The following is a 17,115-nucleotide window of genomic DNA, read 5'->3' on the forward strand; positions in this document are numbered from 1 at the left end:
GGTTCACCTCTCTTTTTCTTTTGCTTCCTATATTCCTTTGTTCTGTTTCTTAAATGCCACATATGAGTGAAATCACATGGTATTTATCTTTTTCTAACTTATTTTGCTTTGCATAATACTCTCCAGCTCCATCCATGTTTTTGTAAATGACGAGGTTTCATTTTTTATGGCAAGTAGTATATTTCATTGTATGTATAGACCAACTCTTCCTTATCTGTTCATCAGTTGATGTACATTTGGGCTGTTTCCATAATTTGGCTGTTGTAGATAATGCTGCTATAAACATTGGGGTGTATATATCCCCTATGAATTAGTATTTTTGTACACCTTGGGTAAATACCTAGTAGTGCAATTGCTGAATCGTAGGGTAGTTCTATTTTTAACTTTTTGAGGAATTTCCATAGTTTTCCACCAAGAGTTCAGGAGGGTTCCCCTTTCTCCACATCCTTGCCAATACCTGTTGTTTATTATGTTGTTGATTTTAGCCATTCTGACAAGTGTAAGGCAAGGTCTCATTGTGGTTTTGATTTGTATTTCCCTGATGATGAGTGAAACTGAGCATCTTTTCATGTGCCTGTTGGCCCTCTGTCTCCTTTGGAAAATATCTATTCCTGTCTTCTGACCTTTTTTAAATTGGATTATTCTTTTGGGGGGTGATGAATTTTATAAATTCTTTATATATTTTGGATACTAACCCTTTATCAGATATGCCATTTGCAAATACCTTCTTTCATTCTGTCTGTTGCCTTTTAATTTTGTTGATTGTTTCCTCTGTTGTACAGGAGACTTTCATTTTCATGAAGTCCCAGTAGTTTATTTTTGTTTCTGTTCCCCTTGCCTCAGGAGACATACCTAGAAAAAAGTTTCTACATTCATGCCAAAGAGGTTATTGCCTGTGTTCTCCTCTAGGATTTTAATGGTTCCATGTTTCACATTTAGGTCTTTGATCCATTTTGAGTTTATTTTTGTGTGTGACAGAGGACAGTGGTCCAGTTTCATTCTTTTGCATGTTGCCATCTAGTTTTCCCAACATAAGTTGTCCAAGAGACTTTTTCCCATTGGATATTCTTTACTGCTTTGTTGAAGATTAATTGCCTATATAGTTGAGTGATCATTTCTGGGTTTTCTGTTCTGTTCCATTGATCTTTGTATCTATTTTTGTGCCAGTACCATACTATCTTGATCACTATAGCTTTGTTATATAACTTGAAGTCCTGAATTGTGATGTCTCCAGCTTTGCTTTGCTTTTTCAAGGTTTCTTTGGCTACTCAGGGTCTTTTCTGTTTCCATACAAATTTTAGGATTATTTGTTCTAGCTCTGAAAAATGCTGATGGTCTTTTGATAGGGATTGCATTGAGTACATAGATTTCTTTGGGTAGTATAGACATTCTAACAGTATTTGTTTTTTAGATCTATGAGCATGGAATGTTTTTCTATTTCTTTATGTCATCTTCAATTTCTTTCATCAGTGTTTTATAGTTTTCAGAGTAGAGGTCTTCCCCTCTTTGGCTAGGTTTATTTCTAGGTATCTTATTGGTTTTTGGTGGAAATGTAAATGGGATTGTTTCCTTGATTTCTCTTTCTGCAGTTTCATTATTGGTACAGAAATGCAACAGATTTCTGTTCCTTGATTTTGTATCTTGCAACTTTACTGAATTCATGAATCAGTTCTAAGCAAAAAAAAAAATTTTTTTTTTGGAGTCTTTCTGGTTTTCTAGATATAGCATCATGTCATCTGCAAATAGTTCAAGTTTGACTTCTTCCTTGACAATTTTGGGGATTTTATTTCTTTTTGTTGTCTGATTGTTATGGCTAGGACTTCTTGTACTATGTTAAATAACAGTGGTGAGAGTGGATATCTCTGTCTTTTATTCCTGACTGTAGAGGAAAAGCTCTTAGTTTCCCCCCCATTGAGCATGATATTAGCTGTGGGTTTTTCATAGAAGGCCATTATTATGTTGGGGTATGTTCCCTCTAAACCTACTTTGTTGAGAATTTTTATCATGAAGGCATGCTTGCACTTTGTCAAGTGCTTTTCCTGCACCTATTGGAGTGATCATATGGTTCTTATCCTTTCTTTTTATTAACATGGTGTTATCAAGTTGTTGATTTGTGAATATTCTTGCAACCCAGGAACAAATCCCACTTGATCATGGGGAATAATTCCTTTTATGTATTGTTAGAAATGGTTTGCTGGTATTTTATTGAGGATTTTGGCACCTATGTTCACCAGGGATATTGGCCTGTAGTTCTCTTTTTCAGTGTCGTCTTTATCTAGTTTTGGTATCAGGGTAATCCTGGCCTCAAAGAATGAATTTGGAAGTTTTCCTTCCTTTTCTATTTTTTGGAATAGTTTGAGAAGAAAAGGTATTAACTCTTCTTTATTTTTTTTTTTAAATATTTTATTTATTTATTTATTTGACAGACAGAGATTACAAGCAGTCAGAGAGGCAGGCAGGGAGAGAGGAGGAAGCAGGCTCCCTGCTGAGCAGAGAGCCCAATTGGGGGGGGGGTCTCGACCCCAGGACCTGGGGACTCTTTTTTAAATGTTAAATTTAAAACATTTAAAAAACATTAAATGTTTTTTAAATGTTTTAGAATCTCCTGTGAAGCCATCTGGGTCTGGACTTTTGTTTGTTGGGAATTTTTTGATTACTGATTCAATTCTTTTGCTGGTTATCAGCCTGTTCAGTTTTCTGTTTCTTCCCATTTTAGTTTTGGTAGTTTATATGTTTCTAGGAATTTATCTATTTCTTCCAGGTTGTCCAATTTGTTGGCATATAGTTTTTCATAATATTCTTTTATTATTGTTTGTATTTCTGTAGTGTTGGCTGTTATTTCACTTCTCTTATTTGTATTTTTACTAATTTGTGCCCTTTCTCTTTTCTTTTTGGTAAGTCTGCCTAGAGATTTATCAATGTTATTAATTTTTTCAAAGAACCAGTTCCCAGTTCCATTTATCTATTCTATTGGTGTTGGGTTTTTTTGTTTTTAGTTTTTATATCAGCTCTAATCTTTATTATTTCTTTCCTTCTGCTGGCTTTAGGTTTCGTTTGTTATTCCTTTTCTAGCTCCCCTAGGTTGTTTATTTGAGATTTTTCTTGCTTCTTGAGGTAGACCTGTACAACTATATACATCCCTCTTAGGACCACTTTTGCTGTATCCCAAAGGTTTTGGACCATTGTATTTTCATTTTCATTTGTTTCCATGTATTTTTAAATTTTTTCTTTTATTTCCTGATTGACTCATTCTTTATTTAGTAGCATGTTGTTTAACCTCCATGTATTTGTGGTCTTTCCAAACTCTTTCTTGTGGTTGACTTCTAGTTTCATAGCACTGTAGTCAGAAAAGATGCATGGTATCATCGTAATTTTTTTGTATTTGTTGAGGTCTGATTTGTGACCTAACACATGGTGTCCCATGTAAGGGCTTATCCTTTCTTAATGAAGAGCAGCAAACTGAGGTGATTGTCAATAAATAGTCCAGGAGATAAGGTGGAATTTGGGGAGGAAAAGAAGCTTCTTCCCATTTTTTTTTTTTTTTTTGCAAATTTTTACACAGTGAATCCCTTTATTATATGTTTATCCTTCGGTTTCATCTTATTTATGTCTTTGTATATTTTGATTTGGTGCAACTGAGGAAGGGGTTAGCAAGGAAAACTCAGGTATATTTGCACCAGACAGATACCAGTGTTCACTTAGTTTCAGAATATGAAAACTAGAAAACCAGAGAAGAGTTTTAGAAGAGCTGATGAAGAAGTCTGTACAGACACCATATATATTTTGGAGCCTGAATGGAATGTTTGCTGTCTGTTGAAATTTGAAAATGAAGCAACTGCCTTGCTAACATGGTCTCCACTAAGCCATATCTTGGTTTGTCTAAGCATTTTTCTGTTCTAGTTAGATTGCATGCATGGAGTATATCCAATCGTTCCATCAGGAGCCTTCTCTTTACTTTGTAGTTGTACAATGAATAAAAAATCTGACTCACTTCTCTTCAACTAAGAGGAACAGTTCCAAGACACATTTTAGATTTAATATAAATATTCAAAAATCCAGATTCTGCCTAGCCTGATTAATTAGGGTATAAGAGAGTCAAATTTCTTTCTTTATTTGTATGCTGCAATGTAACAAACTGCCCAGAGGCCACAACAGATTTCTTTTGTGCCTTCTAAGTGTTAGATTTTGCACTGAAATAAGATCTCTTGTTCTGTTCGTACTTAAAAAAGATGAAAGGGAAGAAAATCATCCCATGAGAAAGTTGCTATAAATGATCACAATTAGATGAGACTAAAACTCAAAGAAGCACAACAAAGGCCCCAGTATTTAACATTAAGGAGGAAAAGAAAATTCAGACCAAGAAACAAATACTTTCAAAATAATAGAATTATCTTTCAGTAGACCATATCTTAATAAGGCACACAGCAGCATTTTTAGTATGAGAGTAAATAATTTTGGGAAGTAATGTGTTCTCTTGCCATATACATCAGCACACAGCGTGGAGACTGAAATTGAATTGTATTGAATTCTGTATCTACCTTTGTTTGGTAGAAAGACTTTCCAGTCACATTTAAGGTAATCTGAATACAGGAAAGGAACCACTGAGAAGATTAAATCTCTCTGGTCACAGGTCACAGTGGGGTGTGGATTTCAGCAGGCAGGACCTAATTGTGTAATTCTGTTTTGTCAACACACTTTATCTTTAGCATCAATTATATACTTACCCTCTGAGCCCTTTGCCTTTTCTTGCTATCTTGAAGATTGAAATAGTCCTTTTACCCCAGAACTAATGATATAGATCATTGAAGAAGTCTACAAATCATCTAGGAAGTAGACATGTCATTAGTTATGTATGAACTGCCTCATCAGTAACCTTCAGCTATTACATTAGACTAGGCTAACCTCTTCCTTGGCAACAGAGCAACCCCTGAGTCTCAGTGGATTAACACAACAAAGGTTTATTTCTTGCTCATGCAAAATCAAATAAGAGAAGAGAGCTCAAGAAGGTTATGCAAAGGCTTTTCGTTGTCACAGTCCAGAAGTAATATATATCTCTTTCACTCACATTAAATAAGGCTAGTCACACTATGTCTCTGCCTGCAAAGGGGATCAACATGTGGTCTAGCATGTGCCCAGGAAGGTGGAAACAGGGTAGACAAGCTTCTACCACAAATTTTCTTTCTGTTGGCATTATATGTATCATATAACCTATAATATCTATCTATCTATCTATCTATCTATCTATCTATCTATCTATCGTATTCTTATTTTCTAAATGACTCAGTTCAAAAGTCCCTCAAGTCTAGAATTGCAGATAAGCCAGAATTAAAAATTGTTGGCATTGTTAGATGCTATTAATGGGAAATTTTATTAGCGTGATTCCTGTTTAAGAGTACGCCTTTTAGGAAAAAAAAAATCTTATTTTTATAAAATAGTTTCAGATTCATATAATTAGCTCACATGTATTATTAAAACTAAGATCACCAAAAATATTAATTCCCTGGACTGCATTTGGCAAATTCCCAAGTGAAGATTCCTTGCTACATTTTTCAGCATAAAGAGAAGTAGGGGAGATGGGAGGGAGAAAACAGAGACATATGGGGCAAAGAAGTTGGATCCATGCAAGATGATTATAGAGCTCTGGAAACATAATTTCCTTGCTCCCTTCCTCCCTCCCTTCCTCCCTTCCTTTCGCTCTTCTATCTTTCAACAAATATTATTCAGTCTCTGCCATATGCCACAAACTGCCAGGCACCAAGGAAACGCTCATAAACAAGGTAGTTATTGTCCCTATATTAGAGTAACACTGGGTGCTTTAAATAAACCCCCAAATCTCAGACGCTTAACACAATAGAAGTTTGCTTTTAATTCACATAAAATCCAAAATGTGTGTTTCGGAGAAGTGGGAGGCTGTTTCAATCAAGTAGTTCACTCACATGGCTCCACAAATTTTACATGTGGCTTCCAAAGTGCTTGACGGCAACAAGCCAGCAGAAGGGGAAAGTACATGGATGATCTCATGTCGGAGATTTTTATAGGCCTGGCCTGGGAGTACTCTACACCTCTGCCATGTCCAAAAGCAAAGAGGGAGGGTCAGAGCAGAAAAGACTTAATGGACCATAGAGAAACAGGCTGAAGGAATACTCTTCTGGTTTAGAGAAACAAAAATAAAAATTGTACTTATTATTCACTTGTTCAAAAAATAATCATTAGTGCCTTCTCTTTCAGGCATTGTTCTAGGTACAGAAGATACTACAGAGAACAACATAGACACAATTCTTCTCTCATTAGACTAATTGTAAAATTTAAAATATTCCTAACCAGAAATTCTACTTTTAAGTCTATACTCTTAAAAAAATCTTGTACAGAGTGCCTGGATGGCTCAGTGAGTTAAGCATCTGCCTTTGGCTCAGGTCATGATCCCAGGGTCCTGGGACGGAGTCCTGCATCCGGCTCCTTCCTCAGTGGGGAGCCTGCTTCTCCCTTTGTCCGTCCCCCCACTCGCGCTTGCTTTCTCTTTCACAAAAATAAATAAATAAAATCTTAAAAAAGGAAAATCTTCTACATATAAATAAGAAACCATATACAAAATGTTTTACCACATTGTACAAAAGCAAAAAATATATAAATAAAAGGAAATAAATGTCCATCATTGGAAAAATAAATTATAATATATTTATTCAAAGAATACTGTAAAGCAAATAAATTGAAAATATTTGAGCTACAACTCTCAACATGAACAAATCTCAAAGACACAATATTGCATGAAAAAAAAAAAAAGAAAATTGCAGAATGATTACCGGCAGACCAGGGTTACATTTAAATAAGTTTTAGAATCCCAGAAAAAAATACTGTATACTCTTCATGGATACAAATATATATTAAACGTTAAAAACATGCATGAGCATGGTGAACACAGAATTTAGAACAGAGGTTGTTATCTCCAAAAACAAAGCAACAGAGAAGTGGATCGGGAAGGGATACACATAGGTCCTTGTGTGTGTCTATAAAACATAATCTCTCTGAGAACACTCTGAAGCATAATGTTTAGATTGGATAAAGCTGGATGTAAGCAGGTGAGTGTTCACCGTAGCATTATCTATTTTTGTTATTACATTTGAACTGTTTTTGGTACCCTCTTTAACTACTCATTGCCTCTATCCTCTTCCCATACTTTCCTTCTACAAATGTCCTACATTCCCCTGGCTAGTATCTCAACTACTGGTCTGCCAAGGGGAGACATTTTCCCTCTCGCTTTTGGGTGATGCTTCTGAGGCAGCAGAAAGACTACTAGCGGGAAGGTGGGAGAGACTGAGTACAGGTGTTATAGGCAACTTTCAAGTGGGGAGGGAGTGGTAGGTAGAAACATGGTCACTGGAGCTCCCTACTTACACTCAGGTCTGTACCTAAACAACTGTCCTCCCCAGTTGGTCTGATTTCCAAGTCCTGGTGCATCCAATGGACCCACTCGCCATCTTGTAGCCTCAAGTCTGAACTTTAGCCATCACCAAGATTTCTAGTGACTAAAATCCTCCCACTTTGCATGGACAATTTGTCCTCTCTTGATATCCCCGGACTCCTTCCCCACCTTGGACTCCCTGATTAGCTGTATTAATGCAGATCTTCCACACCATTCTTCAAGCTCTGAATTTAGATATTGAAGCACAGTTAGAGAAATTCCAAGAAATCCATACATATATTTATAGCAAACCAATTCTCAGCTCCTGATACTTTGCTTTTATAACTTTCTGGGGTTTGGGTTTTTGTTTTGTTTTGTTTTGTTTTGTTTTGCTAACTTCCTGGCTTTATTACTGTAGTAATTTTTCCAGACCATATTTACTCTCTTCAAGACTCCATCTTTTCTTCCACCTACCCTTACTCCTACCTGAGGACCTCGCCATGAGAAAGCGGAAACAATGCAAACTGTGGACACCTACCTGGCACAAATGCTCCATCCCAAATCACCCTTACCTAATTTTATTTCTACATCTGTTCTCTCTTCCTTTGTTGTAGTGTAGAAGGAAGAGATTTTCATATTCCTTCCTGGAGTTAATTTATCAACCTGTGCTCTAAATTTCTTTACATCTAAGCTAAAAGATATTATTTCTGTATCCTGCCATCTTTTTCTAGCATCCTGTGTTGTCTGTCATATTCAGTTAGCTTTTTGTGTGGGCTTTTTTTTTTTTTTTAATTTTGAGTGCCTGCACCATGCTAGATGCAGTGAATATAATAAAGAATAAAATGTGGCTCCTGCCTTCAGCTGAGTAGGGGTAGATTGTAACATACTATTCCCCTATTATAATATAGTCAGCATGACACAATGACAAATAGTTCTCCAGGTGTTCACTGGAAGGAGCAATTATTCTGATGGGGGATTTTTGTTTCCTCAAGACTTTCAACTGCCCCCAAGCCAATTTCCCCATTCCAGCAGCAAAGTAATAGAGAAGGAGAAAATGCATGCAAATTCATTCATTAATCCATTTAGAAAATATTTATTGAGTGCCTACTATGTGTCAGCACTACTGGAGTGCTGGAGGCTTCCTAATAAGCAAAACCAGACAAGTCCTTGCACTCCAGGAGCTTATAGATAATTAAACAAGAAAAGTCTTAATTACATAAATAAGTATGAGCTATAGTAAGTGCTAAAAAAGAGACAGTGCTGGATCATGTTAGAGAGCATAATAGAAGATGTGGTCTAATCCCAGGAAGCAAAGAAGTCTTCCCTAGACCTGGGATAGAAGACCCTAGGTCTTCCCAGACCTAGGTCCTGGCCCATAAGAGGTCTTCAGCCCATTTGTTTAATCCTGTACCTTTTTACTTTTCTCTAAGCCTCATAGCCAAAGTCCATTTGACAGGTAGGGATGTGGGTGAGGGGTATAGACAATGGAGCTCACAGCATTTCTGTGGCTGAAGTTCAAAGAGCTTTGGGCAAACCTCACAGACCCAGGAGAAGTAGAGTCACTTAAATTAGAATATATTTTTTTCTGATTTCCAAATTACATTTGTCAAAAACTAACTTAGCAGAGCTGAATGGCCTCCTTGACCTACATTGTAAGTAATGAGATCTTGATCTAAGAATTACTGCAATCCCTATCATGAATTGGCTGGCTTGTTTGAGCAGAAGTGTTATTATTATTTTTTTTAAATCCTGGCTTCTTCAAGACTTCAGCTTTCTACTAGGTACCAGCTGGAACCAAGAATTTTAATTGTTTCATTCCTTTCTTTATTGTGATTGTTTTCTACTAATGGATTAGTCAGAGAGGTTAAGCTAATGAGTGGCAGGGATGGGATCCAAATGCAGGGAGTCTGGCTTATGACTTTGGATTTTGCAGGCCACTCTGCCTCCTCACTAGTCAAAGCAGGCTCAGGACCCGAGCAGACAAAATACCTAGATTTTTTCCTTCTCATTAAATGAGAAAATAAAGCCATCTTCACCATTACCTTCTCTCACAGATCTTAGAGGCACAGGAAAGTCTCCACACACATGATTTAAGGTTAAGGGATTCCTGACCTAGGACTTAGGTGTAGGACTACAATGATGGGAGATTTTCTCCTCCCTCCTCATTGGAGAAAATCATCTCTTTTTACAGCCCCAAACCACGCTCCCTTCCCTATCCCCAGTTCATATGTTGAAGTCTCAGCTTTCAGTACCTCAGAATGTGACTGTATGTGGAGATAGGGCCTTCAAAAAAGTAATTAAGATGAAATTAGGTCATTTGGTTGAACCCTCATTCAATAGGACAGGTTTCCTTATGAGAAGAGATTAGGACACAGGCCACACACAAATCAAGGGGCAATCCTGGGAAGACACGGAAAGAAAGTGGCCATCTGCATGCCAAGGATGACAGGCCTCAGAAGAAACCAAATCTGCTGATGCCTTGATCTTGGACTTCCAGTGGGAGAAAACAAATTTCTGTTATTCAAGCCTCCCAGTCTGTGGTATTCTCTATAGCAGCCCGATCTAATTAACACAGAGCCTCGTGTAGCTCTACCAAATCTACATAAAATGAGAAAACCTGATTAAGTTTCCTTGTTTTCCTGCTCCTATGGAATAAATCAGACTTTGTGACAGTTTTCTATATTTTGTGAATGAGGCTACCTACTGCTTAAGCATATTGCCTCTCCATACCTTTCAACTCGACCTCGCACAGGTCTCACATTTATTGACCATGTTGATGATTTGGAATCTCCTCTCTTTCCTCTCTCTCATTTCTCTCACAAAGATATATAAGCTAGAACATTGGCAGTTACATAACTTGAGTACACAAAGTATTAATCCTGTAGCTAAGCACCTTTCACTAGTTCATTCATATATCTTTGTAAGCTAAATGTTTTTTGCTGTGATCGGTGCTATAAATTGTTTCTCTGGGTATCTTTCAAAGGTGTGGGCTTTGGGGAGACAAAGTACACCCTGCCCTCATAAAAGGATCCCATAAAAGATGTCTCTAGCTGTTTTTGCCTCCAAGGTGATAGGTCTGCCAGAACTCTGGCAGCCTGTAGGAGAGGGTGGGGCCACTTGTCTTTGAGGAGCCAAAGACGCTGGCTCCTTTGCCCCACCGGGTTCACTGGTTTTTGATTTACTTTCAGTCCCTGAGGGCAGCTAGCTATCAAGCCTGGCCTCACTCTGGCTGCTGTTTCTGACAGAGGCTTCAGGAGAATGAATTAGAAACCATTGGCCTCGTTCTTTGAAGTATTTGGATGTGCACATACTGCTTGTTCTAGGGTTAGGCAAGCCAAGGATACTAACCAGTTTGTCTGGAGCTGCCGCATAAGCAAGGATGGAAAGTGGATTTGCAGGAAGATTCACCTGAAAAAAAAAAAAAGAAGAAGAAGAAGAAAAGAAAAAACTAGATCTAACCACAACTAGCCCAACTAGGCTATAAGTAGATGCCACCTCACCTCAGAACCTTCAGAGCAGGAGGCCTACCTGGCCATGACATTGGTCCCTGGGCAGTGTGGTAACCAGCTTCTGCCTGGAGCATGGCACTTTGGGATCCTTATTCTAAGGGGTTCCCAGTCTCAGGAAGGAGAAGGCTGGTTCTCTGCCTTGTTAATTCACATCATTCAACATGTCCCTGTTGATGCCTGCCTTGTGCCAGGTATTATGCAAGGTGTGGGAGAACAGTGGTGAATAGACAGACGTGGTCCCTGCCCTTTGGGCTCAATAGTATAGTTGTGCAGAAAGCAAAGGTTGTGTTTCCTTTCCCTACCCACACTCTGTATCTCCCTCTTCTTTGTCCTTTCTTCCTTTCATCAGTGCTCTGTACTCCTACTCCCAGAGGTTCGCATCTGAGGAAAACAGCCACAGGAAGAGTGATGCTTTTCCCAGGGCAAGAATCCTTAATGGCAGAATCTTATCATCTGGGTAGAAGATATTTTATGATAAACGAGCATCTTGTGGACCCTCCAATTACACAATCCTGAATCCCTTGTTTTATGATGAAGTCTCCACAATGCATTCAATAGTGCTGTAGCCTGGAAGCCTTGTGCAAGTACATGAAGGCTGCTCCAGAGTGCCAAGAACTATAGAGTTATTATAGAGAGACAACCAGGCTTGCAAATCAGCAGTTCATGCTGTCATTAGCAAATAAACAGCTGAGTGGGACTGCATTTCTCTGCTGAGGCTCTTAAATATTTGTCTACTCAAGCTCCTAGTTTAGTTCTGCTTCCTGCAAACAGATTTATGTCCCCACACACTCAGGAATGAGAGGTCTGCTGGCAGTGAGCCCCAGGGAGGTAGTGGGATTTGCAGAGGATATACTGACAAATATACTTGCTGGCAGCTGTTGGTCCCAAGAATTCCAGCCATAAGATTTAATTCCTAATTCTCCAGATAGTATGTGAACTGAGGATGGGTAGACACCACTCTTGATCAAAGACAAGTGTTCACTTGAGGCCCACACCTGAGAATTTTGTTCCTGTCCCTACTAAGTTTGATGTCTTTTCTTCTATTGCAGGACTAACCAATCATTTCATTTGCTAAGAAGTGAATGATAGCAAGCTTCAGTATTACTGTTTAGCAGAGCCAACAACATTTCTTTGAAATACAATTTTTTTTGTTGGCTTTAGCAAAACTTCATCAGATCTTACTAAAAAGATTAGCATCTGGAGTTTTTCTTGGATAATCTAACATTGGATCAAATTTCGGAAAAAAATTTCAGCTTGCCTTGAAAATTTAAGGCAAGGTTACACTTGGGCATTCCAAGAGGCATAAGGAAATGACAAAGTGACTATGCTTAAGTAAGAAGGGGTGGCCATCGCCCTTTGTTAAGTCTGACCTCAATCAGATGGATGGGGCTGGGAACGTAGCTCATATTTATTAAGTAAGTGATGGCCCAAGAAAAGAAATGGACCAATGCTAAAATGATGAATAAATCAGGATCCCAATCAGGTCTGAGAAGGTAAGATCTAATTATTTCATCTTTTTCTACACACAAATGTTTTTTTGTCCCTATGGGATAATCCCAGTAAAAGTTTGCTTATGCAGACTAAACTTGAAATTAATTTCAATTGTCCTTGGTAATCATCTATTGAGGACAGTGTATAAGGGATGATGGTTATGGCCTAAAAAGAGTTGTAAAGAAAAGTATTTGAGAATCTAGTAATGATTAGATTGATACGAACCCGGAATTCAACTGGGATAAAAATGCCTACCTGGCAGGTTTTTGTGCAAATTAAATGAATTAATGGGCATAAAGCATCTAGCACAATGCTGGCACCTAGGGAATGGCCAACAATTGTTAATAGCCTCTTCTCAGCCCTCTCAACACTAGCTGATTTTTAGTTGAGTCAGATAGCTGGTTTCTTTTACTTCCTTCCTTTTCTAGGATTTCCTTCCCTTTTTAATGGAGATGTCACAAAGGTAAGGAATTACTACCTTTCTGTCGTGTTATAGAGAAACTTCATCTTTGTAAGAGCCAAGAGTTTTCTAACCACTTGGGGGAACTTCTGTAGAGTCAGTCTTAGAGAACAACTACTGAGAACTATTTTCAAGTGCTCTATGCTATTGCTTAGAAATGCCTATTATTTTTCCAGGAAAGATGCTTGGCCATGTTCGAGGGAGTTTGGCTACTGTCAGTCTCAACTCCCTTAACACTTCCGATATATTCAAGATAAAAGACATATGAAAGGAATATCTAGGCCCTTTGGTCAAGTTTTCCCATGATATTGGAAATCTCTTAGTTTTACATCATCCTCTCCTTAAAATTTTCTCCCAATTGTCTGTGAGAAATGAAGTCCAAATCCCTTATAATGGCATTCAAGGATTTTTGTAATTTAGACCTTACCTTTCCTCAAAGTCTCATCTCCCTCTCTCCTTGGAACATTTATCTCCTTCCCCATCTCTACACCAAACTCTTCTTCATCTTTGGAGAATCTCCCCTGTGGAGCTTTATGGTATTAGGTAGAGCAAGGTTCTTATAGTCCTTTCTTATTTCTTTCAATCCCACAGTACTTTTCATGTTTTATTGTAATTATTTTAATGTGTTTTTGTCCTCACTGAACTACAAAATCCTGGAGACCAAGACCTGGGTATTGAAAGTCATTAGATTAAGGACTATGGAATGAGTTGAAAAGGAACAGTAAATATAGTGAAAAAGAACAGATGATAATTTACATTTACTTAATATCTGCTATAAGCTGTAGGGTGCTGGATGCTTTCCAGGATATAATTGATATAATCTTACTTAATCTATTTAACAACTATGCAGGGATTAACCCATTTACAGATTAGTAAATGGATTTAAGGATAGAGTGATTTGTTTAGACTAATTAAGGACAGAACCTAGATTTGAGTCCTATCTGATGCTCCAAAACAAAAACAAAAACAAAAACAAAAACAACCAAACCCAGGCTCTTTGCATTACACCAGATTGGCTCGAGAAGGGAAATGCTGCAATGGAAGATTCAGGCTGGCATTAGTAAACAGTACAGATTTGATAGGGGAGAAGAAGCAGCTAGGAGACTAGCTAGGGGAGCAATTGAATTGAGGAGTAATGAGGGCCTGGATAAGAGTAATAAATAGAGATGGGGTGTCTAGGTGGCTCAGAGGGTTAAGCCTCTGCCTTCGGCTCAGGTCATGACCACAGGGTCATGGGATTGAGCCCTGCATCAGGCTCTGCTCAGTGGGGAGCCTGCTTCCCCCTCTCTCTCTGTGTACCTCTCTGCTTACTTATGATCTCTCTCTGTCAAATGAATAAATAAAATCTTTTTAAAAAAAGAGTAATAAATAGAGAATAATTAATTAAAATAATAGACATTGACAAGGAGCCAAACTGAGAACCAGGCAAATGAAAAGCAGATTGATAGCAATCACCAAAGCAACACAGTACATGGTCTGAATGTGTTTGGGGGCCAGAGGCCCTGTAGTAGGGACAGGACCAGCCCTTAGCCTGGATCCTCAGAGGTAGCTGCTCCTGGCCCTGTGTTGGGATACTGCCCAGCACCATGTGGAGAAGAAAACCAAAAAGACTCAGATTCGGCAAAGAAATCATAATCTGTTCAATCATATGTGCATGTTTGAGATTTGACATGAGAGGTAGTCAAGGTATTTTCCCCCTAACTATGAGCCTAAGGGTGGCCTGCAAAAATAAAAGGTTGAATCCCATTCTCCTCCAGCTCAGATTTGTCAAGGGGATATTAGCTACTATGAAGAAAGGCCAGTACCTTAGCCTCACAAATGCACTAACAGATGAGAGGGTTGTTTGAGTTGTGTTCGGCTGAATATCACAGTATATGGAAAGGTTGACCCTGAACTACCACTAAAACTGCTTGAAATATTGTTTAAGTAGCATAATTCCACACATATGATTTTTTTCCTTAGATGTTTTGGCCAAATATGCTATTTGCCAGTCTGTAGTATTTGACAAAATGTGTGGTCTGATGCTGAACACAGAATTGTCCTCCTACTCTTTTCTGTTCTGCCTGCACCCACCCCCCCCCAACTTTTTGGAATTTTGTTTCTATAAGGTCAAAATAGTTTAAGGACAAGAACCAGATAACTGGGAAGAAGAGGTAGGACAAAGTAAAGACCATGATTTTTTGTAATTCCCTTTTATTTGCATTATTGGCCAACTCACTGGTGAAATATTCCTTTATTTGATCTTACCAAGATGGAAGTTATATTTAACTGGAGATGAGAGCAATTATTCTTCTCTTGTAAAGTTGTGCTTTCTTTTTAGGAAGTATGATTCTTTCACAGGCATTTAATTCAATTTAAAAAAGAAAGAAAATTGAAGTTTTGGCAGCAAACTCAAGCATTATGAATGAAATTAAAATGCCCAAGTCTGTGCTCAAGAGCATTTTGTGGATTTATGATACTCCTTTGAGATCTTCATGAATTCAGCTATTTTGAGTTTCAGTGACCCATGAAAAAGGCACTTTCATGACTGCTTTTTGTTTATATCCTCAACTCTTTTTTTTTTTTTTTTTTTTTTTAAGAAAACTGCGGAAATTCTGTTGGTGTTCAGACCTGGTCAATTTCATAGACTACCTATTTTTCTGGTATAGAATTGAAGGTTTTTGATATTTCAATCAGTGACATTTGACTGTTGCACACGATTTTTTTCACTTTATGCATTATAGAACTAGATTTATCATGCCTAATATTTTTCTTTTAAATATGTGCCGGTTTTGCTTAGAAACACGTTGGGGAATTATATAGGAGCCTCACCCTACATTTCACTAAGCATATGGAAGGGAAATCAGTTTGCAGGATGTAATTCTAGAAGCTAGGTCACCTGCAAAATCACTTTGGAATTTTATATCCTTAGGAAAAAAAAAAAAAGGAGCCCCCAGGGATGAAATACCATATGTTAGGTGCAATGTGGGAATCTGAATCCTTTTCTTCTATTATGTAAGTTTTACACACCACATGTTCATCCAGCTGCTTCTCATCAGTTTTGTTTTGTTCCCATATAAACACATACACATAAAATAGACAATTTTAATGAAAAGAGAAATTCTCTTTTTCCCTTAAAGTTTCTTTGATGATGGAAATCATGTGAAGCTTTGAATTATAAAAATGTACAAGTTAAGAATCCAAAGGAGAATTTAAAATGAAATGCATTTTGATTGTCTCTTTGTCTTGTCTCCATTTTTCAAATATGTTCATTCTTTTAACTCTCTAAAAGCATGTAGGAAAAGTACAATTTTAAAATAATATTAGCAAATAAGGTTTTTGGTTTCTTTTTAATGAAAAAAAGATCAATCAGAACATTTTGCTGACAAGATCAACACAGAGAGGAATACTGGTTGTTCAGAGCCTGTTGGGACATATCCTTAACTGTTGTCTCATCTATTCATTTTTTTTTAAATTTTTAAGATTACTTATTTATTTTTGAGAGAGAGAGAGAGAGAACATGAGTTAGGGGAGGGACACAGGGAGAAGCAGACTCCCTGGTGAGCAGGGAGCCCAATGTAGGACTCCACCCCAGAACCCCGGGATCCTAATCTGAGCTGAAGGCAGATGTTTAACAGACTGAGCCACCCAAGTGCCTGGTCTCAGCTCTTTAAAAGCTGTTTGAGTATATAATCCGGTGTGTTTATCTGATACATGTTGATGTAAATCTTTTAGCTGTCTTTATGTACAGCTTTGGAAAGTTCAAGAGGTAGAACATTTCCAGAAGTTACAAAGTAACACAGAAAATATTTTGTTGTACCTTTCATACTGAAATTTACTTAAATAAAGAATAATAACTTAGATATCTATAGAACTTTATAGCTTTATGGTTTTCATATACATTCTCCCATTTAATACAGACAAACATATACCTCTTTTATCATGAATTTAAGGCTCAGGAGACATAGATAATTAAAATGAGTGTCGAGGTCCCTGGGTGGCTCAGTCAGTTAGGCAACCAACTCCTGGTTTCAGCTCAGATCACGATCTCTTAGTCGTGAGATTGAGCCCTGCATCAGGCTCCATGCTCAGCACAGAGTCTGCTTCAGATTCTCTCTCCCTCTCCTTTACCCTCCCCCTCTATCCCTCTCTCCACTCATACTCTCTCTCTCTCAAATAAATAAATAAAATCTTTAAAAATAAAATAAATGTGTGTCATACAATGGGGCCCATTCACTTTGGCAGTGTACTCTACCACATTAGGGTCATATGAGCTA

At 37.8% G+C, this 17,115-nt stretch overlaps 1 protein-coding gene across 1 annotated transcript in view; it reads left to right on the top strand.

Annotated features, from left to right (window-relative positions):
- PSD3 (pleckstrin and Sec7 domain containing 3) overlaps window positions 1-17,115 on the top strand; it is a 601,036-nt gene that overhangs the window by 33,835 nt on the left and 550,086 nt on the right. The gene's annotated exons all lie outside the window — the stretch shown is intronic.

This window comes from Lontra canadensis, unplaced genomic scaffold (genome assembly GCF_010015895.1).
Source record: "Lontra canadensis isolate GAN:19392208 unplaced genomic scaffold, GSC_riverotter_1.0 scaffold101, whole genome shotgun sequence".
NCBI classification, from domain to species: Eukaryota; Metazoa; Chordata; class Mammalia; order Carnivora; family Mustelidae; genus Lontra; species Lontra canadensis.